General features: G+C 57.3%; 1 long non-coding RNA gene across 1 annotated transcript in view; it reads left to right on the top strand.

The window, feature by feature from the left end:
- LOC138996972 (uncharacterized) overlaps positions 1 to 19,808 on the top strand; it is a 28,843-nt gene extending 9,035 nt beyond the window's left edge. The window contains exons 2-3 of the long non-coding RNA XR_011468877.1: positions 16,217 to 16,488; positions 18,403 to 19,808. This is a non-coding gene — a long non-coding RNA (uncharacterized lncRNA). The remainder of the gene's footprint in view (positions 1 to 16,216; positions 16,489 to 18,402) is intronic.
- The last annotated feature ends 655 nt before the right edge of the window (positions 19,809 to 20,463 follow it).

Below are 20,463 nucleotides of genomic sequence, written 5' to 3'. Positions count from 1 at the left end.
TGGCTCTGTGGCCCCTGACCACCCCACTTTCATCCCTCCCGGGGTGCTCCTCGCAGCTGCAAGCCCATTGGCTGCTGGGAGTGTCCATCACACCCACAGAGAGCTTCCTCCTGCAGGTACAGGCTCATCCGGAGGTTCCGGACACTGGGGACCGTGCCCCTTCCTCACGTGCTGTGTCCGGGTTGGCAACTTGGGAAGTGTCATGTGACCCTTGGTTATCCAGATGTGGGAGCCCCTCAAAGGCCATGTTCTGGGTAGAGGCACCCAGACACCCAAACCTTTAGCCTGATGACCTCATGAAGTGTTGAACCTGACTCAACGGACTTGAGATGCGTGAGGTTTTTGCTGACGGTTTTGTTTTGCTCTTTTTTTTCCTCCTAAAATGCATCCGCTGGACTTTCACATTATGTTAGAACCTGGGCATGAATGTGCCTGAGGGGGGAGCATAAGTCGACATTTTTTTAAATATTTTTTTTAACACTGATTTTTAGAGAGAGAGGAAAGGAGGAGGAGCGATAGAGACATCGATGAGACAGAATCATGGATCGGCTGCCTCCTGCACACCCACCGCTGGGGATCGAGCCCGCCACCCGGGCACGTGCCCCTGACCGGGAAATGGAACCAGTGACCTCCTGGCTCCTGGGATGACACTCAGTCACTGAGCCACGCCGGCTGGGCTGTAGGTAGACATTCTGTAACCCAAGTTAGAGTGGTCACGTCTGTGTATTTGGCTTATAACTTTTCTAAAGTTTTAATGTATAATATTGAATGCTGGTTTGGCTACCGCATTCCGTCTTCTTTGGCTAACAGTCTGTAAACTAGGAGTGCGGTCAGCCTGTGTGTAGACTGGAGAAGGGGGAGAGAATGGCAACAGTGTCTCAAACCCGAGCGTTCAAACCGGAGGGTGTGATCATGAGAGATACCTGGTCATGCCCTGTCTCTCCCGCTGTCTGTCTTCTCCCAACAAGGTGGTCTGCTCTTTGGATTCTAGGCCAACAGGCTGTGTGCGAGGGAACCGTGGTCTTAATAGACAGACTTGGAGAAATGGCACCTTTGTCCTGTAGTCAATACACCAATTTCATCCTCTTTACGGAGGAGACTTTACCGAGCAGAAGAAATCCGCACCCGGCAATTCAAATGCCGCGCAAAGCAAATATTTAACCCAATAACTGGAACTAAATGTTAGGCCTCAGGGCGGCCGAACGCCCGCTAAAGACATTTCCCAGTAATAGGGTGAGCCCACCGCATCTGGAGCAAAGAGAGGCAAGCCGTGTGCCCTGAGCCCAGCCGCCCACGCTGCACGCCCTGGCCTCCGCCCTCTCCCAGGGCTCGGCCGATCGCCGCAGCCACGCGAAGATTCCCGGCGCCCTGAGCACCCTGTGACGCTCTGTGGTTTATAGGTCGCTTATAAGAGCTCGCCCAGCAAGTGCCGACCGCCGTGCTGCGTCCTGTGCGTGTCTTGTTCCCTTTAATCATTGGAATCATCTTCCGACGATTGTGCCTTTTTACAGACAGGGAAACAAGGGCGAATCAATGGCCAGCGACGTGCAGGCCGTGCAGGGCAGAGTTTCAGCCCTGGAGCCCCACCCAGAGGCTCTTCACCACCACGCCACACTGTCCCCAGGCACACGGCACACGCGCCTCGCACCCCACTTGGGAGAGATATGGGGGGGGGAGAGGGGACAGTGTTGCCCCTGTTCCATAGGTCGCTGGAGCAGTGTTAACTGGGGGTTCCCCCAGCAGACCCAGGGATCAGGGTTCAGGTGCAAGGGGTGTCTTTGGCTGGTGTATCCACAGCAGGGGTGGGAGAGCGGAGAAGTGAAGCCAGGAAATGACCATCAGAGGGGGCGTCCCTAAGTCACACTCCACAGGGCAGCCAATGGGTCCCCAGTCCCTTGCCTGAGGGGTGAGGGACAGGCCTTCACTCACTGTGGCTCCCTTAGGGACCCATGGGCTCCTCTCCCTCCATCGCAGTTTGCTGCTCTGGGTCCTAGAGGCTCATCAGTTTCAGAAAGGCCTCAGGCAGAGACCTGGCTATTGGGCTTGGGAGTCCCTGGACTAGACGGACGTGGCCCAAAGTAAGGTCCTCCCCGGTGTTGGGTGGGGGAGGGATTGCAGAGGTCTCACCCGCGTGGGACCCACCTTACTGAGGGTTTCGTAACGTGCACCGAGGATTACATTATCCATGTCCTCCCAGAGGCCCAGACCTCTGGTGGTTGTTACAAGTATGGGGAGTGAATAACTGGGGGGTGTGGGGAGGGAATGACTAGGGGGCGTGCCAAGCAGTTGAGTTGTGTGAACCCAAGGAAAGGCGCCTGGGCTCATTCGTCAGGACGGCTGCTGACCACGCTGTGTAGGACCGGGATGAATGTCCTCACATAGGGTGGGATCCACTGTGTCATGAACTTCATGGCGATATGAGGCTTCATTCACAATCAGCCGTAATGGATTCTCATGGATCGCTCACGTCGCCCGGTGGTGACGGTTTAACAAATCTCCCGGACCCTGTTGGTTTGATGACGACATTTCTTTTTTTTTATTTTTTTATTTTATTGATTTTTCACAGAGAGGAAGGGAGAGGGATAGAGAGTTAGAAACATCGATGAGAGAGAAACATCGATCAGCTGCCTCCTGCACACCCGCTACTGGGGATGTGCCCGCAACCCAGGTACATGCCTTTGACTGGAACCGAACCCGGGACCCTTCAGTCCCCAGACCGACGCTCTATCCACTGAGCCAAACCGGTTAGGGCAATGACGACATTTCTTATCCACGCGTCTTCCTGCTCCGTCCGCGGGGAATGTTCCCAGGACGTGGTGGCAGCGGCCGGCTCGCCTGGGGTCCTGCCGGCGCCAGTGACTGTGGCTGAGAGGGACCCTCCCCTCACCGTGAGCTCTCCGCGTGGATTATGGATTAATTCCACCAACTTTTATTTGGCGCCGACTGTATAATGTATTTTCTGAGCCAGGCGGTACGAATTGGGATATGGGCCACAACCTGATTCTGTCCTGTGAGAGCTCATACAATGGTCGGCAAACGGCGGCTCATGAGCCACATGCGGCTCTTTGGCCCCTTCAGTGTGGCTCTTCCACAAAATACCGACTTCTGCACATGGGCAACGAATTTTCAATCGCACTGTTCATGCGCGCCCGCACGTGGTATTTTGTGGAAGAGCCACACTGAAGGGGCCAAAGAGCCGCATGTGGCTCGCGAGCCATGGTTTGCCAACCACGGGTCTAGTAGAACAATCGTGATGACATTATAGACAGAGAGGTAGGCAGGCAGACAGACATTCTACATCTGAGGTTCAGATGGTTCCGGAAGGGAGCGACGGTAAGGGGCTGTGCGCCTCTGTTTCCCGTGTGTGTGTCCACATAACACCTCTCACGCCTCCCGCCACCCGCCGCTGCTCTGCGCTCCCGGAGGAGCGTGGCGCTGGGGGCAGTGCCCGGGCAGGACCTCGGCTCTACCCGACCCAGAACTTGCTCCGTGAAAGGCGTCGCCGGGAGAATGTTCCCTTCAGACAGGCATGCAGGGGCCAGGCCCTCTCAGAGCCCAAGTCAGAGATGCCACCAGACCCCACGTCCACACACTTCTTAACAAGCAGCCGGCACGGACTCCGCGCCCCACAACAACAGAGGCGAAATGCCACCGAGAATGAGCCCAGCAGGCTCTGGAAGTGTCTGTGTTTTTGTGAAAAGGTGCTGGGCAGCCATTGTCTGCTCGCAGAATCGCGCTTGGCGGGAGACACGAGGTCTGGAAAGGAGCAGAGAAGGTCAGACAGCAGGTGGGCCCGGGAGAGGGCTGGCTTTGGTCCTGGCGACCAGCGACCGCCGGAGGGTCCAGTGGGCCCGGCAGTGGAGGACAAAGGAGGGCCAGGTCACATGTCTACCCCGAGGTGAGGAACGCAGCGGTGAGCGTGGAGAGAGTGTGGACAGCTGGCATCCAGCCCTTTGCAGACGTCCTTCCCCCAGTGCCAGCCGGGACATCCCAGCTTCATGCCACTTAGAGCTGCAGTCTATGCCCAGCCGGCGTGGCTCAGTGGTTGAGCGTCGGCCTAAGAACCAGGAGGTCAGGGTTCGATTCCCAGTGGCACAGGCCTGGGTTGCGGGCTCCATCCCAGTGGGGGCGTGCAGGAGGCAGCGGATCCGTGATTCTCTCTCATCGTGGATGTTTCTCTCTCTCCCTCTCCCTTCCTCTCTGACATCAATAAAAAACAGTAGGAGGCTGTCACTTCCCATCTGAGTGCCCCGGCCGCAGATTGATGTCTCAAAGTGCCCTCCACAGGCTGAGCGAACGAGATCCCACGGCCCCTCATTGGCTGCTTAGCTGGCTCTACTGTCCGGCTCGACCACCTGCACCCTTTGGGGTGAGCAGGTGCCCCCCCCGTCCATTCTGTCCCCCACAGGCCTGGGGGGAAGGGCGGCTCACGTGACCGGCCCACGCCCGTCACGCAGACGTCCAGTCTGTGTGCTGTCTCAGCCCCTGAGACCTCCTGCCGCCCACCTCGGACTCCCCATTCACACCGCCTCCCCATTCACACCGCCTCCCCATTCACACCGCCTCCCCATTCACACCGCCTCCCCCATTCACACCGCCTCCCCATTCACACCGCCTCCCATTCACACCGCCTCCCATTCACACCGCCTCCCATTCACACCGCCTCCCCATTCACACCGCCTCCTAATGCAGCAGGTGTGCGTATTGGCGTCACCATGAGCCTCGCCAATGCCAGCAGCAACCAGCCCCAGGACTCCTGCCACGTAACCCTAATCGACGGTAAAACCTGGATGAACCCTGTCGTTGGCTGTTGCTGTGGAAAAGGACCCTGTGGGCAGCGGCCCGCCATCGCCTTCGAGGAGGTCTGGCTGCCTCTGCACAGCATGCGAAGGAAAGCTCCCGGGGTTTAGGTGCGAGAAGAGTTTTCATTCTTTTACCTTCAAAAATGACATGAATAGAATCCTCATTTTCAAATGGCCATGATAGAGGCACACACACAGCGCAGAGCGGAAGTCCCCTTTCTCCTCCTCCACTTCTTCCGCCACCCCTGTCCCCACCCACCCCTGTCCCCACCTATCCCCCCACCCCTGTCCCCCCCCCACCCCGTCCCCCCACCCCCGTACCCCAACCCCTAACAACAGTAACGTGTGGCAGCAAAATGACCGTTTGTTCCCAACCCCATTAGGACAAGCGAGGGCCTCCTGGCTGCTGCTGAGAACAGGCCTTGAGGCCGTGCTGAGTTGCTGGTCTCGGCCCCGGCAGCCGGGGTCTCGGAGCCTCGGGCAGAGCGCACCCGGGGTCTCGGGCTCTGGGAGAGCCGACGGCAGTGGTGGCTGCGCCCTGGCCCAGTCACAAGGCGGCCACGGCCACGGCCACGGTGCCTGAGCCGCTCCCACCGGGTCCTGATTTCAGTGCTCAGCGCACCTTCCTGACTCCTCACTTTCTCACCAAAATAGGATTCACTTCGCTGTTTGTTTAGAGGGTTGGACGAGGACTTTAATGCTAATGAATATTTAAAATCCCTCGGTGCCTCTTCGGCGTCTGTAGACTTCAGGTGCCCAGAGCCCGGCTTGCCAAGGGCGCGGTGTGTGCGCGTTGGCGATGAAGGGCGTGCTGCGTGGTGAGCGGCCTGGCCCGGAGCCTCCAGCCTCACGTGGCCCCTGAGCATTCGAGAGGCGCCTCCTGTGACTGAGGATCGGAGTTTGTCTGTTTTTGTCAGTCCTCGCTGGAGGGTATTTTTCCCATTAACTTCTAGAGACGGTGAAAGGGGCGGGGGAGAGAGAGAGGGAGGGAGAAACATGGATGTGAGAGAGACACCTCGATTGGTTGCCTCTCTCGCACACAACCCAGCCAGGGCCAGGGATCGAACCTGCAACCCAGGTACGTGCCCTTGACCGGGAATCGAACCCTCGACCCTTCGGTTCCTGGGCCGACACACTCACAATACAAACAAGCACTGAGCCTCGCCAGCCGGGCGTCCGTCCATCGTTAAAGCGGTCACTTACGCTCTTTTCCTAGTGAGCGGGTTGGTTTGCTGATTTGCAGGAGTTCTTGATAATTTCTGGTTAACAATCGCTGTTTACTAGATCTGCTTCAACCATCTACTCCCCCTTTGCAACCTGTCTGGGAGCCTCGTCTGATTTATCTCGTCCGGCATGAGTTCTAACGCTCAGACTCGAACGGTGGCTTCCGCAGGCGCCCCTCCTGCTTCCCCAGCCACCAACAAATCTTACTAAACCTTTATGGGTGAAGTTCCGGGGAAAGAGATCAAAGCGGACGTATCGGGCGTGGTGATTGATTGGCTCGGGGCCATGTCTGGGAGAAGAATACTTTCTCGTGCGTATTTATAGCATTTTCCCGAAGGAAGGGCGTTCGTTTTCATGTGGCTGTGACGCTCGTGTGGTTGCGGTAATGATTTTTCCGCATCTGATAATAAAATGGCGACCGACAGTGCGAAATCCCGGCGATCGATTTTAAAGCAAGAATTGATCTTGCCTTGTCTCGTAGGCTCTTTGGAAGTGTCCAGTGGGGCTCTGTTCCTCGGATTTCTCCAGCTGCAGGGATCTGCGCCCCGTCACGATGCGGAAGGTGATGTCGGACGTGTAGAAATTATTTCACATGACATCTCTCTTCAGACAGAGGTCGTAGCCGACAGGAGCCAGGCCACCGGCCCTGAGTCCCAGCTCTGCCCCCGTAGCTGAGAGCCCAAGGCACGTCACGGTCTGTGCCTCAGTGTCCTCATCTGTAAAATGGGGTGACAATGGTGCGGGTCACGGCGCCCGGGTGACCATGGAGTGATAACACGTCAGAGCACCTGAGGACAGCGCTGGGCACAGAGAAGCGACCGGGGATGCTGACGGTCATTGTCCCTCAAATGTTTTAAGGTTCTCACAAAGGAGGGGAAACGCCGTAGGCATAGTGCTCTCCGAAAAGTGTCCGCCAGCCCGGCCGGCGTGGCTCCGTGGCTGAGAGTCGACCCATGAACCAGGAGGTGACAGTTTGAGTCCTGGTCAGGGCCCAGGCCCAGGTTTCTGGGCTCGATGCCCAGTAGGGGGCATGCAGGAGGCTGCCCATCAAAGATTCTCTCTCATCACTGATGGTTCTCTCTCTTTCTCCTTTTCCCTTCCTTGCTCCGAAATCAATAAGAATATATATTTTAAAAAGTGTACGCAATCCAAATAGTGCTGCTCTGTCTAACGGGCATTTTCTGTGCCCTTTGGTGATGCGAGCACGGCTGAGAGAAATGGGCCCACGCATTCCTGCCTCTGTCGGTCCCCCGGGCAGCCTGAACCCCAAGCTCCGCACTTGCCTGTCCACACGCCTGCAGATCAGTGATGGCAAACACCAGAAACCGCAGGGTGTGGTGTGGAACCACATCTACCAAACCTGGCCCTCCCGAGGGCAGCTGTGTAGTCATCTGTGTGAACCTGTGCCTGCCTCCTCCCCGCCCACCCCTCTGCCAGCTCCCTGAGGGCCAAGGGCAGCAGGTGCCGAGTGCACGGCGGTGACTAAGGCACTCGTTCCTGCATGTCTAGGGTCAGGTGGGTGGGCCCTTGTTGTCATCACACATGATGAGACGTGTTCCTACCACGGTCCCTGGCTGACTGGAGGCCCGGATTCACGCTGGGCTCACAGTGGGACGAGCGGAGGGGGAGACCTGGTCCCCCACTGACCGCCTCCTAACTGACCCAGCCCCCCTCCGCTTCCGTTCCTTCCGCTGCAAGGGAAACGGGTGACAAATCCGGGAAAAGAGATCAAAGCAGATGCAGGGCTTCTCAGTGGTGGCTGCAGGGTTGCACCGGAAGTCCCTTTCACCACAGCCCCTGCGTGTCGACGTGAAGACTGAGTGTACACAGGGTAGGACATGAACTCGAAATACTTTATTTCTGCACCCTGGCCAGTTTGGCTCAGTGGATAGAGCGTCGGCCTGTGGACAGAAGGGTCCCAGGTTCGATTCTGGTCAAGGGCACGTACCTCCATTGCAGGCTCCTCCCCAGACCCGGCCGTAGTCAGGGCACCTGCAGGAGGCAACCCATCGATGTGTCTCTCTCACATCGATGTTTCTCTCTGTCTTTCCCTCTCTCTTCCACTCTCTCTTATCAATGGAAACATATCCTTGGATGAGGATGAAAAATCTTTTATTTCTGCAATGCACACCCTCTTCTTTCCTCGGGAAAGCATCTTGAAGCAGGCGTGCCCGCCGCCCCCCGCCCCAGCCCCTCCACCCGAGAGCGATGCCGGCCCCGCGAGGCGCTCAGAAGGGTTTTCTAAGCATCGGCTGCCTCACTCAAAGCCCGGTCCCCGCGCTGTTCTCACCGCTGCACACAGATAACTGCTCTCACCTGCGCCCCCCCCCCCCCATCCCCCCGCAGAACAGCCTGACAATGGCTGGTAAACACAGCTCCCCGCGCGGGTTGCCGAGAAAGAAGGATGGTGGGCAGGGCGTGGGGTCAGCCTGCTGGGGTGGGGGGGTGGTCAGCCTGCTGGGGTCGGGGGGTGGTCAGCCCGCTTGTGGGGGGCGGGGAGGGGGCGGTCAGCCCGCTTGGGGGCGGGGGAGGCTGTTTTCCGTGCACATCCCTTTTGTGTTGGCTGTTGTCCTTGCCCGGCTGCACACCATCTATTTACTTGCCAGCCTTGAACTAACAGGGTACCCCGCCCCCCAGTCATAAACAGGCTGGTGAGAGAGGCCCCTCCCAGGGTGAGACTCATTCTGCATCGAGGCCTCTTTGTTAATCTTCCTCAAAATAAGGCCCTTGTCTGCCGGAGAGAAAGCCGTCATTAATGTTTCATAAGAGCAGCAAAGTTGTGAATAGCCAGGGACCTCTTGAATAAAGAGCTTCGAGGCGCCGGGGAGAGAACCAGCAGGGAGGGGCCGCTCGCCCTTACACCGTTTATCGCCCCCACCCCAGCTGCCCGCCCGGGAAGAAAGCAGGAGCCATCTGCGCGAGCCACCGCGCTTCAGTCTCCGGGCCCTTCCTGTTAATCCCCATCAGCCCTCCCCGCGTGGAGGAGGCGTTGACCTTGAGCCCGGCCCTCTGTCTCCAGCGGCTGCGGCTCCCGGAACCCAGGCAGAGGCCGGCCGTACCCACTCCATCCCGGCAGCGGCCTGCTCCCAAGTGCGGCGTTTATGGTCTTTTGCTTCTTGGGTATAAATAAATATCCAAGTAGGCAGGCCGGCGCGAACCTACGAGGAATAATAAACCAAAATAATACGGCATTGATTTCGTCCCGGGCGGCTCAAGGCGTCTTTATGATGGAGGATGTTTATAGCTTCTCCGCTTAAGTGACATGAATTCTGGGCAATTAACGAGGACGTGGATGTGGGCATGTTTAGGGGGAGGGCCTGCTTCCTGACGGCTCTGAGCTCCCCCCGGCTGCGCATCCTCGGACCCGGGCCTCCCCCCGCCCCCTAAGAGCCGGCGGAGCTCTGGCCGTTCTGGATTGTTTTACACTATTGGTACCAGGAGACCCCATTAGGGACTCTATTTCGGCTGCTGAAGTGCTGTGTGTGGATATAACAATTTAATAAAGAAGCAAAGGAAGAGTCTTTTACGTGCGTGCGTATCCTGTTTGGGGGTTTCCTCCAACCACAGGGCTCGGAGGCTGCGGCTCTGGGTCTCGCTCGTGGGTCTTCACCTTTGTCCCAGTGAGGGCGGGAGGCGAGGCCCCAGGAGCCGGGTGCCCCCCGTGGACAGCTGCCCCGAGGCCTTTCAGAATAAAACAGACACTCCCCACACTGCTGGCTGACTGCTCTGCCCCTCCTCTCCCTCCTTCTTAGGGCTTCACTGTTATTTTTGGGGGGCGGGGGGAGGATATTATCTAAATTACTCAAGTAATCTATATATATAAAAGGCTAATCTGCAAAGTGTCCCCTCGGGAGTTCGACCGGGAGAACGGGAGTTGGATTGCTCGCTATGACGTGCACTGACCACCAGGGGGTGGCGTGGAACATGGCGGGCGACCAGCAGTGGTGGAGCCCTGAGTGAGGGAAGGAGGAGGCAGGGAGGCTGGGAACCTGATCAGCCCTAATCACGGGCCAGGCCTAGGGACCCTGCCCATGCACAGATTTCGTGCACTGGGCCTTTAGTATTTAAATATCAACTCCTTGAAAAATTACAACAGCTCCGCTGGCGTGGCTCAGTGGTTGAGCGTCGACCTATGAACCAGGAGGTCAGGGTTCGATTCCTGTCAGGGCACAGGCCCAGGTTGCAGGCTCGATCCCCAGTGTGAGGCGTGCAGGAGGCAGCCAGTCCATGATTCTCTCTCATCACTGATGTTTCTCTCTCTCTCTTCCTCTCTCTTCCTCTCTGAAATCAATACCAAAAAAATTTTTTTTTTAAAAAATTAGACCATTTCAGAGAAGTTCAAGTCACCTTGGCCCCTACCACCAACATAGGTGCCCGTTTGCCCTCCACCCTCCCGGTAGCGAGGACCCTTCTAGTCTGCGCCCTGTGAAGTGTCTTTACACCAAGCACAGCACCTGCCTCCCCAGCGTGAACCACCTCCCCAGCGTTGTTCTAGCAGGTCGCCCCAGGCTGGTGCAGTATTTTAGGCATCTCTTTGTTGTTGTTGATTTCTTTTTAAGGAGGAAACTCATATGATTCTTTTTTATTTTTACTATTATGTTTTTAATCCTCACCCAAGGATTTGTTTTTATTGATTTTTTTTTTAAGAGAGAGAGAGAGGAAAGGAGAGGGAGAGAGAGTAACATCAATGATGAAAGAGAATCATGGATCGGCTGCCTCCTGTGCGCCCTACACTGGGATTCAAGCCCACAATCCCGGCACGTGCCCTGACCGGGAATTGAACCGTGACCTCCGGGTTCATAGGTTGAGGCTCAACCACTGAGCCACGTCGGCCGGGCTAGGTATCTTTTTGCAACTTGCTTTTTGGCTCACCCGTATTTCTTGAAGCTCTTTTCACGTTAACCCATATACCCACGCTGCTCTCCAAACCGGAGGCACCAGTTTACACCCCGAGCAGCAGGGGTGGGGGTTCGTGTTTCCAGCATCCTCACCAATGGCTTAACATTCTCGGACAAGGCCTGGCCCGCACGGCTCAGTGGTTAGAGTGCTGGCCCGGCACCAAAGGCTCTCGGGTTGGATTCCCGGTCAAGGGCACGCACCTGGGCTGCAGGTTCCATCCCCAGACCCTGTCCAGGCCTGTGTGGGAGGCAACCAATCAACGTGTCTCTCTCACATAGATGTTTCTCTCTCTCCCTCCCTCCCTCGCACTCTAACGATCAACGGGAAAAAAAATATCTTCGGGTGAGGATTAACAACAACAACAAGATTTAAAAGGAAAAGTAGATTCTCAGACATTGAAACGTGTGCTGCTTGAGCAGGTGCAGCATGACGGCTCGGCATTGTGGTGCAGACGCCGCTCGTGGCTAATGAGGTTGAAGCACTTGCTGTATGCTTATTGGTGATTGCATGCTTATTGGTGATTGCATGCTTATTGGTGATTGCATGCTTATTGGTTATCGGCATGTCCCACCCCTGATTTGCTTATTCAGACACTGGCCCTTTTTCTATTGGGTTATTTGTCTCACGGATCTGTAGGAGGGGTGTGTGTGTGTGTGTGTGTGTGTGTTGTGTACACGAACATCACAGTGATTTTGTGACTGACAGATATGCTGCAATCTCCCAGACCACGCCCCCGTCTTTGATGATTTTACGTGGCGTCTCGCTGTCGCCGTTGTTTCTGACCCGGGATGATTCTGCTCAGCCGCCTTCTCCTTCCCCCCAGATTTCCTTGCAAACATGCTGCAGTCCTCACCCCGGGCTCACGGCGCCCGGTTATGCTGCCACATCATCATGTCCATGCGAGGCTTGGAGCCGCGACCTCTGCGGTGACCTCGCGGCCGTCCACCCTCCCAGCCGCCCACCCAGGCCCATTTGCAGCAGCTGGTGCTGCTGGGAAACTCCACCCCCCCCCCCATCTCTGTATCTCTCTGTGCTGAGGGCTTGAGCTTGAGGGACCGTAAGCGTGTGGAGCGCGGCTCTGTGTGGGAGGCTGTTTTTCAGGGGTAATTGGGAGGGAAAAGGCCAGCTCAGCAGTTCACCTGCCATCCACCTTTCGGAAGCTGCGGCCCCAGCTCCCAGGGCTGTATCCCAGGTTTTATTGCGCGCTCCAGACGGGGGATAGCTCACAACCGTTGCCTGTAATTGGGAGATTATTAAAAAGCAGGAGCCAATTCCGAGCTTCTCACCCAGCAAATGCGGGTCGTGTCCAGCCTGGAGGAGGCCCTCCCTCCCTCCGTGACCTGCAAGGAGCCCCGAGCACCGAGCACCGGGGAGAGGGGAGCGGGGAGGGGAGGGAGCAGGTTGGGCCCCCTGCCTCAGTGATTTGGAAACCACCTTTGCAAACATTGTCATAACAGCTTTATGCTGTTATTTACTTAACTAGAGGCCCGATGCACGAAATGCATGCAAGACTAGGCCTTCCTTTCCCCAGCTGCGGGCACCGGCTTCCCTCTGGCACCCGGGACCCGGGCTTCCCTCGCAGCCCTGGCTTCGTCCGGAAGGATGTCCAGTCTAATTAGCATATTGCCCTCTTATTATTATAGATATCCTCCTTACACTACCTACTTTAAGAAACATGTTTTATTTAATTTTTAGAGCGAGAGGGAGAGGGATAAAGAGATAGAAACATCAGTGATGAGAGAGAAACGAAGGTCTCAGCCCTCTGTGAGGAGGTCCGCTCACCGATCTCAAGTGACTTCTTAGCATTTCATACTGTCAGTGCCCTCGTGCCTGGCATCTTTTTGAAAATGTCGGTTTCTGGTCACTCGCTTTTAGCTCACATACATACGCTTGGCGTTGCACAACCATCTCATATCCTACCACCCCGCCCAACTCGAGTTATCGCATTTGTATGCTTCTGCTGCATCGTCTACATCAGCGGTTCTCAACCTGTGGGTCGCGACCCCTTTGGTGGTCCAACGACCCTTTCACAGGGGTCGCCTAAATACATCCTGCATATCCGATATTTACATGACGATTCATAACAGTAGCAACATCACAGTTATGAAGTAGCAACGAAAATAATGTTATGGTTGGGGGTCACCACAACATGAGGAACTGAATGAAAGGGTCGCGGCGTGAGGAAGGCTGAGAACCACTGGTCTACGCGGACAATCGTGTCCTCTGTCAATGAAGACAGTTTCTCTTCCTTCCGTCTGGCCTTTAATTTCCGTCACGTAGCGTCTTCCACCGGCTGGACACCCCAGTGGATACTGTGAGGTGGACACCTGTGTCCTCTGGACATCCTTTGTCGCACCGCGGTGTCCCCTTTAACCCCTCCTTTACCCAGAGCTCTTATCCGGGGAGCACGTCCGATCTGCCAGCGCCTTTTCTGCATCTACGAAGATGACCACGTGGCTTTCTTACAGCTCGTCATACACTGAGTCACACTGATTGAGGTTTGAGTGCTCAGCCAACTTCGCATTCCTGGGACAGACCTTCCTATGTCCTGATATGTTACACTATTTATTTTTGGATGCCACTTGCTAAAATTCTGTGTAGAAGTGTCCTGGTTCACGAGGGATATTAGCCTCTCTTCTCAGCGTGTAATATCTTTGTCTGGTCTGGGTACGAGGGCAAGGCTGATCTTACAGAATAAACTGGAAGGGACCCTCTCCTTTCTAATTTCCTGGGAGAGCCGTGCAGAATTGGTATTATCTCTCCCTTAACATTTGGTGTAAGTCACCAGGGAAGCCCTCTCACGTGGAGTTTTCTCTGTGGGAAGATTTTCCATGAAAAATGCCTGCAGTGGCTCCAGGGCTGTTCGGTCACCTGTTTCTTCTCACGTGAGCTTCGGTGACTCGAGTCTTTCAAGGAATTTGTCCGTTTTATCTACGGCGTCAGATTCATTGGCATTACATGCTTCGCCGTATCACCCTGCCTCTCTTTTCAGCTCCCGGAGCGTACACAGTGGTGCTGTCTCTCTCGGCCTGTTATGGGCACCCACGTTTTCCCTGTCTTTCCCCCCCCGATGAGCTGTCCTGTCCCCAGCCGCCACGCAGGCCCATTTGCAGCAGCTGGCGCTGCTGGGAAACTCCTCCCCCGTATCTCTGTATCTCTCTGCGCTGAGGGCTTGAGGTTGAGGGACCATAAGCATGTGGAGTGCGGCTCCGTGTGGGAGGCTGTTTTTCAGGGGTAATTGGGAGGGAAACAGGGGCCCCTCAGACCCACAGGGGTGGCCGTCCCTCCGCCGGCCTCCCCCGCGGGGAAGGTCCCTGTTCAGGTACACAGCTGGCAGAGGCGCGTGGGCGTGGCCAGACACTGTCACTCAGGCGGCACTGCCTCCCACGGAGCCCCTGGAGGAGCAAGGCCCAGCGGAGGGCTGGTGGCACCGAGGCCGGTGAGGCTCCTGTGACCGTCGCTTTCCAGACGAGCCTCCGACCATGGGGCCTGCCCCTCCGAAGCCGCCGCTGTTACCAAACACGACCGCACGGGGACGGAATGGTGAGGTGCTCCAGTGCTTTTGCTTAGAATCCTCACTCTCTCGGCTGTGCCTGTACACACACACTCACACACACACTCACACACACACACTCACACTCACACACACACACACACACTCACACACACTCACACACACACTCACACACACACACACACACTCACACACACACACTCACACACACACTCACACACACACTCACACACACTCACACACACACACACACACTCACACACACACTCACACACACTCACACACACACTCACACACACACACTCACACAAACACACACACACTCACACACACACACACTCACACTCACACACTCACACACACACTCACACACACACTCACACACACACTCACACACACACTCACACTCACTCACACACACACACTCACACACACACTCACACACACACACTCACACACACACACACACACACACTCACACACACACACACTCACACACACACACACACTCACACACACACACACTCACACACACACTCACACACACACACACCCACTCACACACACTCACACACACACTCACACACACACACACACTCACACTCACACACACACACACACACTCACACACTCACACACACACACTCACACAAACACACACACACACTCACACACACACACACTCACACTCACACACTCACACACACACACTCACACACACACTCACACACTCACACTCACACACACACTCACACTCACTCACACACACACTCACACACACACTCACACACTCACACACACACTCACACTCACACACTCACACACACACACACACTCACACACACACACTCACACACACTCACACACACACTCACACTCACACACACACACACACACACACACCCCAGCCGCAGCCACGCTGCACACAGCTGTCCCGCTGTGCGTTCCCCACTGCACCCCTCTGACCGTGGGAGGAAGGGCCCTCCCTAGACGGGTTCCCAGGACGTTTAGAGGCGTGAGCAGGTCTTTGTGCGCGTGCAGCGGCGGACGCGTGCAGCAACATCTTTCCTAAATCCCCAAGTGCGAGGCGTGGGAAAGGCCTCTTTCCCTTCAATTGCGCAAACAGCATCGCCGTGCCTACGCGCTCCGGCCGCCCGCACCCTCACCCGCAACAGCGACGCCTCAGCTTTTAACCGCGGCGTTTCTCCTCTCGTCTCGAAGAGGCGTGTAGAAGCAGAGACCCCCAGGCTCTGCGTGTCTGCATCTCGCCGGAGGCTCAGGCCACACTCCAGCCGGCGCCATGTAAGCATCGCTCCTGCTTTCTGAGCGCCGGGTCCATCGCGCGTCCTGCCTTTGAGAAGCGCCCGTAAGGCTGATGAGAAAGCGGTGCCGTCCGCACGTTTCCTGGTTTTGCTCAGCATGGAGTCCGGTGGCCGTGGACTCGGAGGGCAGGGGGCTGCGGCGGGAGGGAAAACGGACCTGGTGGAGGAGCCCGGGGCCTCGGGAAGCCAGGCCTCTCCTCCCTCCATGAGCTCCGTCCTCGGAGGTGTTGCAGGACGGAGCCAAGTGTCTACCCGTGCCATCCCGGGGACTGAAGCCCAGGACAGGGTGTAGGTTTGCAGAACCATCGGATGGTTGAGGTAAGGAGGCCCTGGAAGAGGGGAGAGCAGAGACGTGGGCTCCTCAGGGAGAACGCCTGCTTCCACGGCCCAGCGCATTCGCTGGGCCTCCTTGGGCTGGTCACTCACCCTCTCTGAGCCGCGGCTTCTTTCTGTAGAAAACAGGCGGACAACAGCCGACCCGGTTCCCTGCGAGGATTCGATGAGCTGAGCCACGGGAAACAAGTCACAAACCACAAGCACCACATACGCACGCTCACTGCTGTGATGCTCACGAGGATGTGTTCAGAGAGGATTTCCACGAAGACGGCAAAAGAAGGGGAGGGGCTGGCGAGGTGCGAAGGAGGCCCCGTCCGGTACCCAGACCATCAGGACCTTCCGCCCAGATGCACACCCCGCTCCCGGGGAGGCTTTTGATGCCGCCCCAGAGGTATTCTGTGTGTTTTTTTCTAGTGACAATAAGTGAAATCTCCGCCCCCTCCGCCCCGCCTCTCCCTCTGTGGTCTGTGGACACGTCGGCTCTATTTTAGAGCTGGCTGTGAATTCCTCATCCTCGCACATAGACACGTAACGGAGGGGGCGGGCGTGTCTGCCTCCTAACTTCCAGCAGGAAGTCGGTCTCGCCATTGCCATCGAGTGGAAGCTTCAGCCGGGAGGGTGTCCGCTTCATTCCCCTTCGAATCAGTCACGCTCAGCAGGGGCCCTAATGCATGCCGCATGCTAATCGAAGGCACTGACCCTGAGTCATGGGGAGCCTTCCGCAGGGGGTGCATGTGTGGATCTTTATATACCAGGGGGAGCCCTAAGCCCTTGGGGTGACTTTTTAAAAATACCTTTTTATTGATTGCAGAGAGGAAGGGAGAGAGAGAGAGAGAGAGAGAGAGAGAGAGAGAGAGAAACATCAATGATGAGAGAGAATCATGGATCGGCTGCCTCCTGCACGCCCCTCACTGGGGATCGAGCCTGAAACCCGGGCCTGTGCCCTGACTGGGAATGGAACCCTGACCTCCGGGTTCATAGGTCGAAGCTCAACCATTGAGCCACCTTGGCGATGCCACCATGCTCAGCACACCAGTGGGAGCCACGTGAAACCTGTGCCCCAACTATCAGCGCCCCCAAACCACGCAGTCCCCGGGCGGACAATCAATCTGGTTTTGCGCACGTGGCGGCCCTTGTACTTCGCTCCTCAGGCAATGCCTCCCGTGGACCTTTCTGTCCTGAAGCGCCTCACACACAGTCTGGGGGTGGAGAGGGGGGTGTGGGGGGTTTTATGCTCAGCGACGGGAACTGGGCACAGCAGCCACGCCGATGGTCTTGTTTGCGAGGCTGCCATCGGGAAATGGGTGTCTGCGGTCGCTCGGTAATTAGGAAAGTTTAGGGCCCTCGTGCTCCAGCATCTGGCCTCCGAGGTTGTGTGTCATCGGCGTTTCCGTGAGGGTTTGCTGGGTTCCTGTCACTCCCCACGGGCGCGAGCCCGGCCCGCAGCGGCCCACGCGTTACCGCCATCCGTTCGCCATTTGTATTCATTATGCACACCCTCTGCTCCGATTCATGAAAAATTGAAAGGTCTTTATGAATAGAAAGAGCACCCCGGTTACAAATGATGGAACAGGAGCGTAAGTGCTCGTAATTGGTCAATTGCGCCTGTCGGGACATTTAAAGAGATCCCGGCAGACAGATTAGAAGGGACCCGTCAGTGCTTGAGAATCGAAGGCGGGGACCCGCAGACCGCCTGGTCCCTGGCGCCCAGCCGCCTGCAGCAGCATCCAGGGGCGTGGATGCCACCAGATCCATTCAACAGGCGTTTCTGAGCACCTACTGTGTGCCGGGGCTGTGCCGAATGTGGGGCAAATTACAGCAGAAGTCAAAACAAACTAAGTCTTTCACCAGGGCCTTCATTCTGGTGGGGAGGCGGCATAGGCCACGAACAGCGGATGGATGGATGGATGGATGGATGGATAGCGCCCGGTGTGTAAGGGCAGGGAGACCAGCGGGATGCGGGCGGGGCATGGGGTGCTGGTGGGAGTGAGGCAGGCTCCCGGGAAGTGACGTGTGAACAGGAAGGAGCAGAGAAGACAGCACAGCAAGTGCCGAAATGCGGAGCCTCGGAAGCAGGAGGTCAGGGTTCGATTCCCGGTCAGGGCACAGGCCCTGTTTTCAGGCTCCGTCCCCAGTGTAGGGCGTGCAGGAGGCAGCTGGTCCATGATTCTCTCTCATCATTGATGTTTCTCTCTCTCTCCCTCCCCCTTCCTCTCTGAAATCAATACAAATATTTTTTTAAAAATGCAAAGGAATCTCTGTATCCGTTTCAACGTTATTGTTGCTCTTCATTTTTCTTCTCGAGGCTCTTTCTGCGGAACGCTGAGGGCCGATCATAATCCGATGATGAAGTATCGATTGCACATTTGCGTCTGTGCGCAGAGGCCTGTGCTCCGAGGCCAGGACGCCGTCCTGTAACATCTACTTCATGTTGATAGGAAGATGGATGCGCCCCCCCCCACCCCCCGCAGGCCAGTCTTGATAAAATACTCGTGTCCACACAAGAGGACATCAGTGTCAATGCAACTCAATACCCACTAGCCGGTGTGGGCACTGCTCCTCCTCCAGCCGCCGGCTGCAGGGGCGTCCGGACCCGCCTCGCCTTCCCCACCAGAGTCAGGTCCACAGGGGCAAGTCTCTCATCTGTTTGTTCACTGCTGTGCATTCCGAGGTCTGGATGTTCTGTTCACTCATTCACCCCAAAAGCTGAGCTACTGCTGTGTGACAGGACCTGCCAGGCTCTCAGGACACATCCGTGAACAAAACAGACGTCCTGGTGGGCTCTGGGGCGACCGCCGGGAGAGGGCAGGAGAGGCGGTCATTGCTATGGGCAGGCGGGGTGTGTGCCCAGGGAGGAGGGCAGGCGCCAGGGAGATGGATTCTGCTTTTCAATCGGGCGCTCAGGCTCTGCCTTGCTGAGAGTGAGGATGTGGCTGTGGAGGGCACAGGGTAGGGATTCCCAGGCTCCTGAAATAGTGCAAATATCCTAAAGCAGGCGTGTGCCTGTTTCTTTAAGGGACAGAAAAAGGGGAGCGGCTGGGACAGAGTGAGAGCAGGTTTGGACCATGACATTAAATGGATGAGTCTGAGGCACCCAGGGACCGCCTTGCTCCCAGCAGCCGTCCCCTGGGAGGGGAGCCATATGAAGAAGAAACTAAACAGAGACAGACAGAGTGCCTGGATCCAGCCGTGCCTGAAGCCGCCTCTACCCCACATCTTTTCAGCGTTTGAGCCAACATATCCCCTTTTGGGAATTGCTTGTAACTGAAAGAGTCCCGGTGAACAGTGAAATGCGAGTGCCCGGACAGTCGAGAGGCTGTGCCCGCAATGGACCCACGGCACCCGCTCGCTGGCCCCGGGGCTGCAGGAGGCTCTGCTGGGCAGGGCGAGGCTCAGAGCACACGGAGCAGGGGGGCCTGGAGCGCTGACAAGGGAAAAGGAACCGTTGCGATTTGCAATTTTCAGCTGTCAGGAGGGTGTGCGCGTCCCTCCAACACCCGGCTTCTCAGGCGGGTTCCCCATTTCCCATCAACACGTCCGCTGTGTGAGGTGTGGCCTCCGAGCTCTCTCGACCTGGACCCCACAGCTGAGAATGAGGGCCTGGCGTCCCCTTCCCTACCAGGCACCTTCGGAGGAGGACGGACCGGACGGCCCTCCTTGTCCAGCTACCGAAGCTGCCGCACAGCCCTCTCAGGCCCTGTTTGACCCAGCGGCGCCTGGAGGCTCCGGGAGGAGCGCTTTCTCTGTGGGGCTGGTGGCCACGAGCGGAGAAGCACCTGCTGGGCTCATAGCGGGAGGGGGGGCGGGGGGAAGGAATGGGGCCTCCGGCGGCGCTGAGAGCTGCTGGGCTGGGTCAGGGCAGCCCCCTCTGGGGTGATGGCTCCTCCCTCCCGGCTCCCTGGGCCTGGCTAGCTTCCTGCGCAGAGTGGGCCGGGGAGCTGGGCGCCTGGAGTTCCAGGGCCCGGCCTCAGAGAGGCATGTAGGCCTGCAGCCCAGGGACCGGGCTGTGGGCTCACAGTGACGTCCATTCGCGCCCAGACTGGCCACCCGCCCACCCGGGGAGGCTCCGCCGAGGCTGAAGCCAGGAGGTGAGCAAAGGTGGCAGCAGCAGGAGGGAGGGGCTGGCCGCCCTGTGTCTGCGCTGGAAGCCAGCGTCAGTGCCGCCTCGCCGCCTCGGTGCCTGTGCTGAAGGCCCGCCTCGGTGCCAGCCTCAGTGCCCGCCTCAGCACCCGCCCCACTCAGAGAGCAGACCCCATGCTCACCAAACCCCCAAGCAGGTAGGAAGTGCCGTGGCCTGTGCCTCAGGGGTCCCCTGCCAGAGGCACAGGCCGGGGCAGAACGGCGTCCATGGCTGCCTCCAGCGTGA

This window comes from Myotis yumanensis, unplaced genomic scaffold, assembly GCF_028538775.1.
Source record: "Myotis yumanensis isolate MYYU_CA2020_CCGP unplaced genomic scaffold, mMyoYum1.0.hap1 SCAF_18, whole genome shotgun sequence".
Taxonomy (NCBI): Eukaryota; Metazoa; Chordata; class Mammalia; order Chiroptera; family Vespertilionidae; genus Myotis; species Myotis yumanensis.
This window is presented reverse-complemented; position numbering and strand designations above follow the sequence as displayed.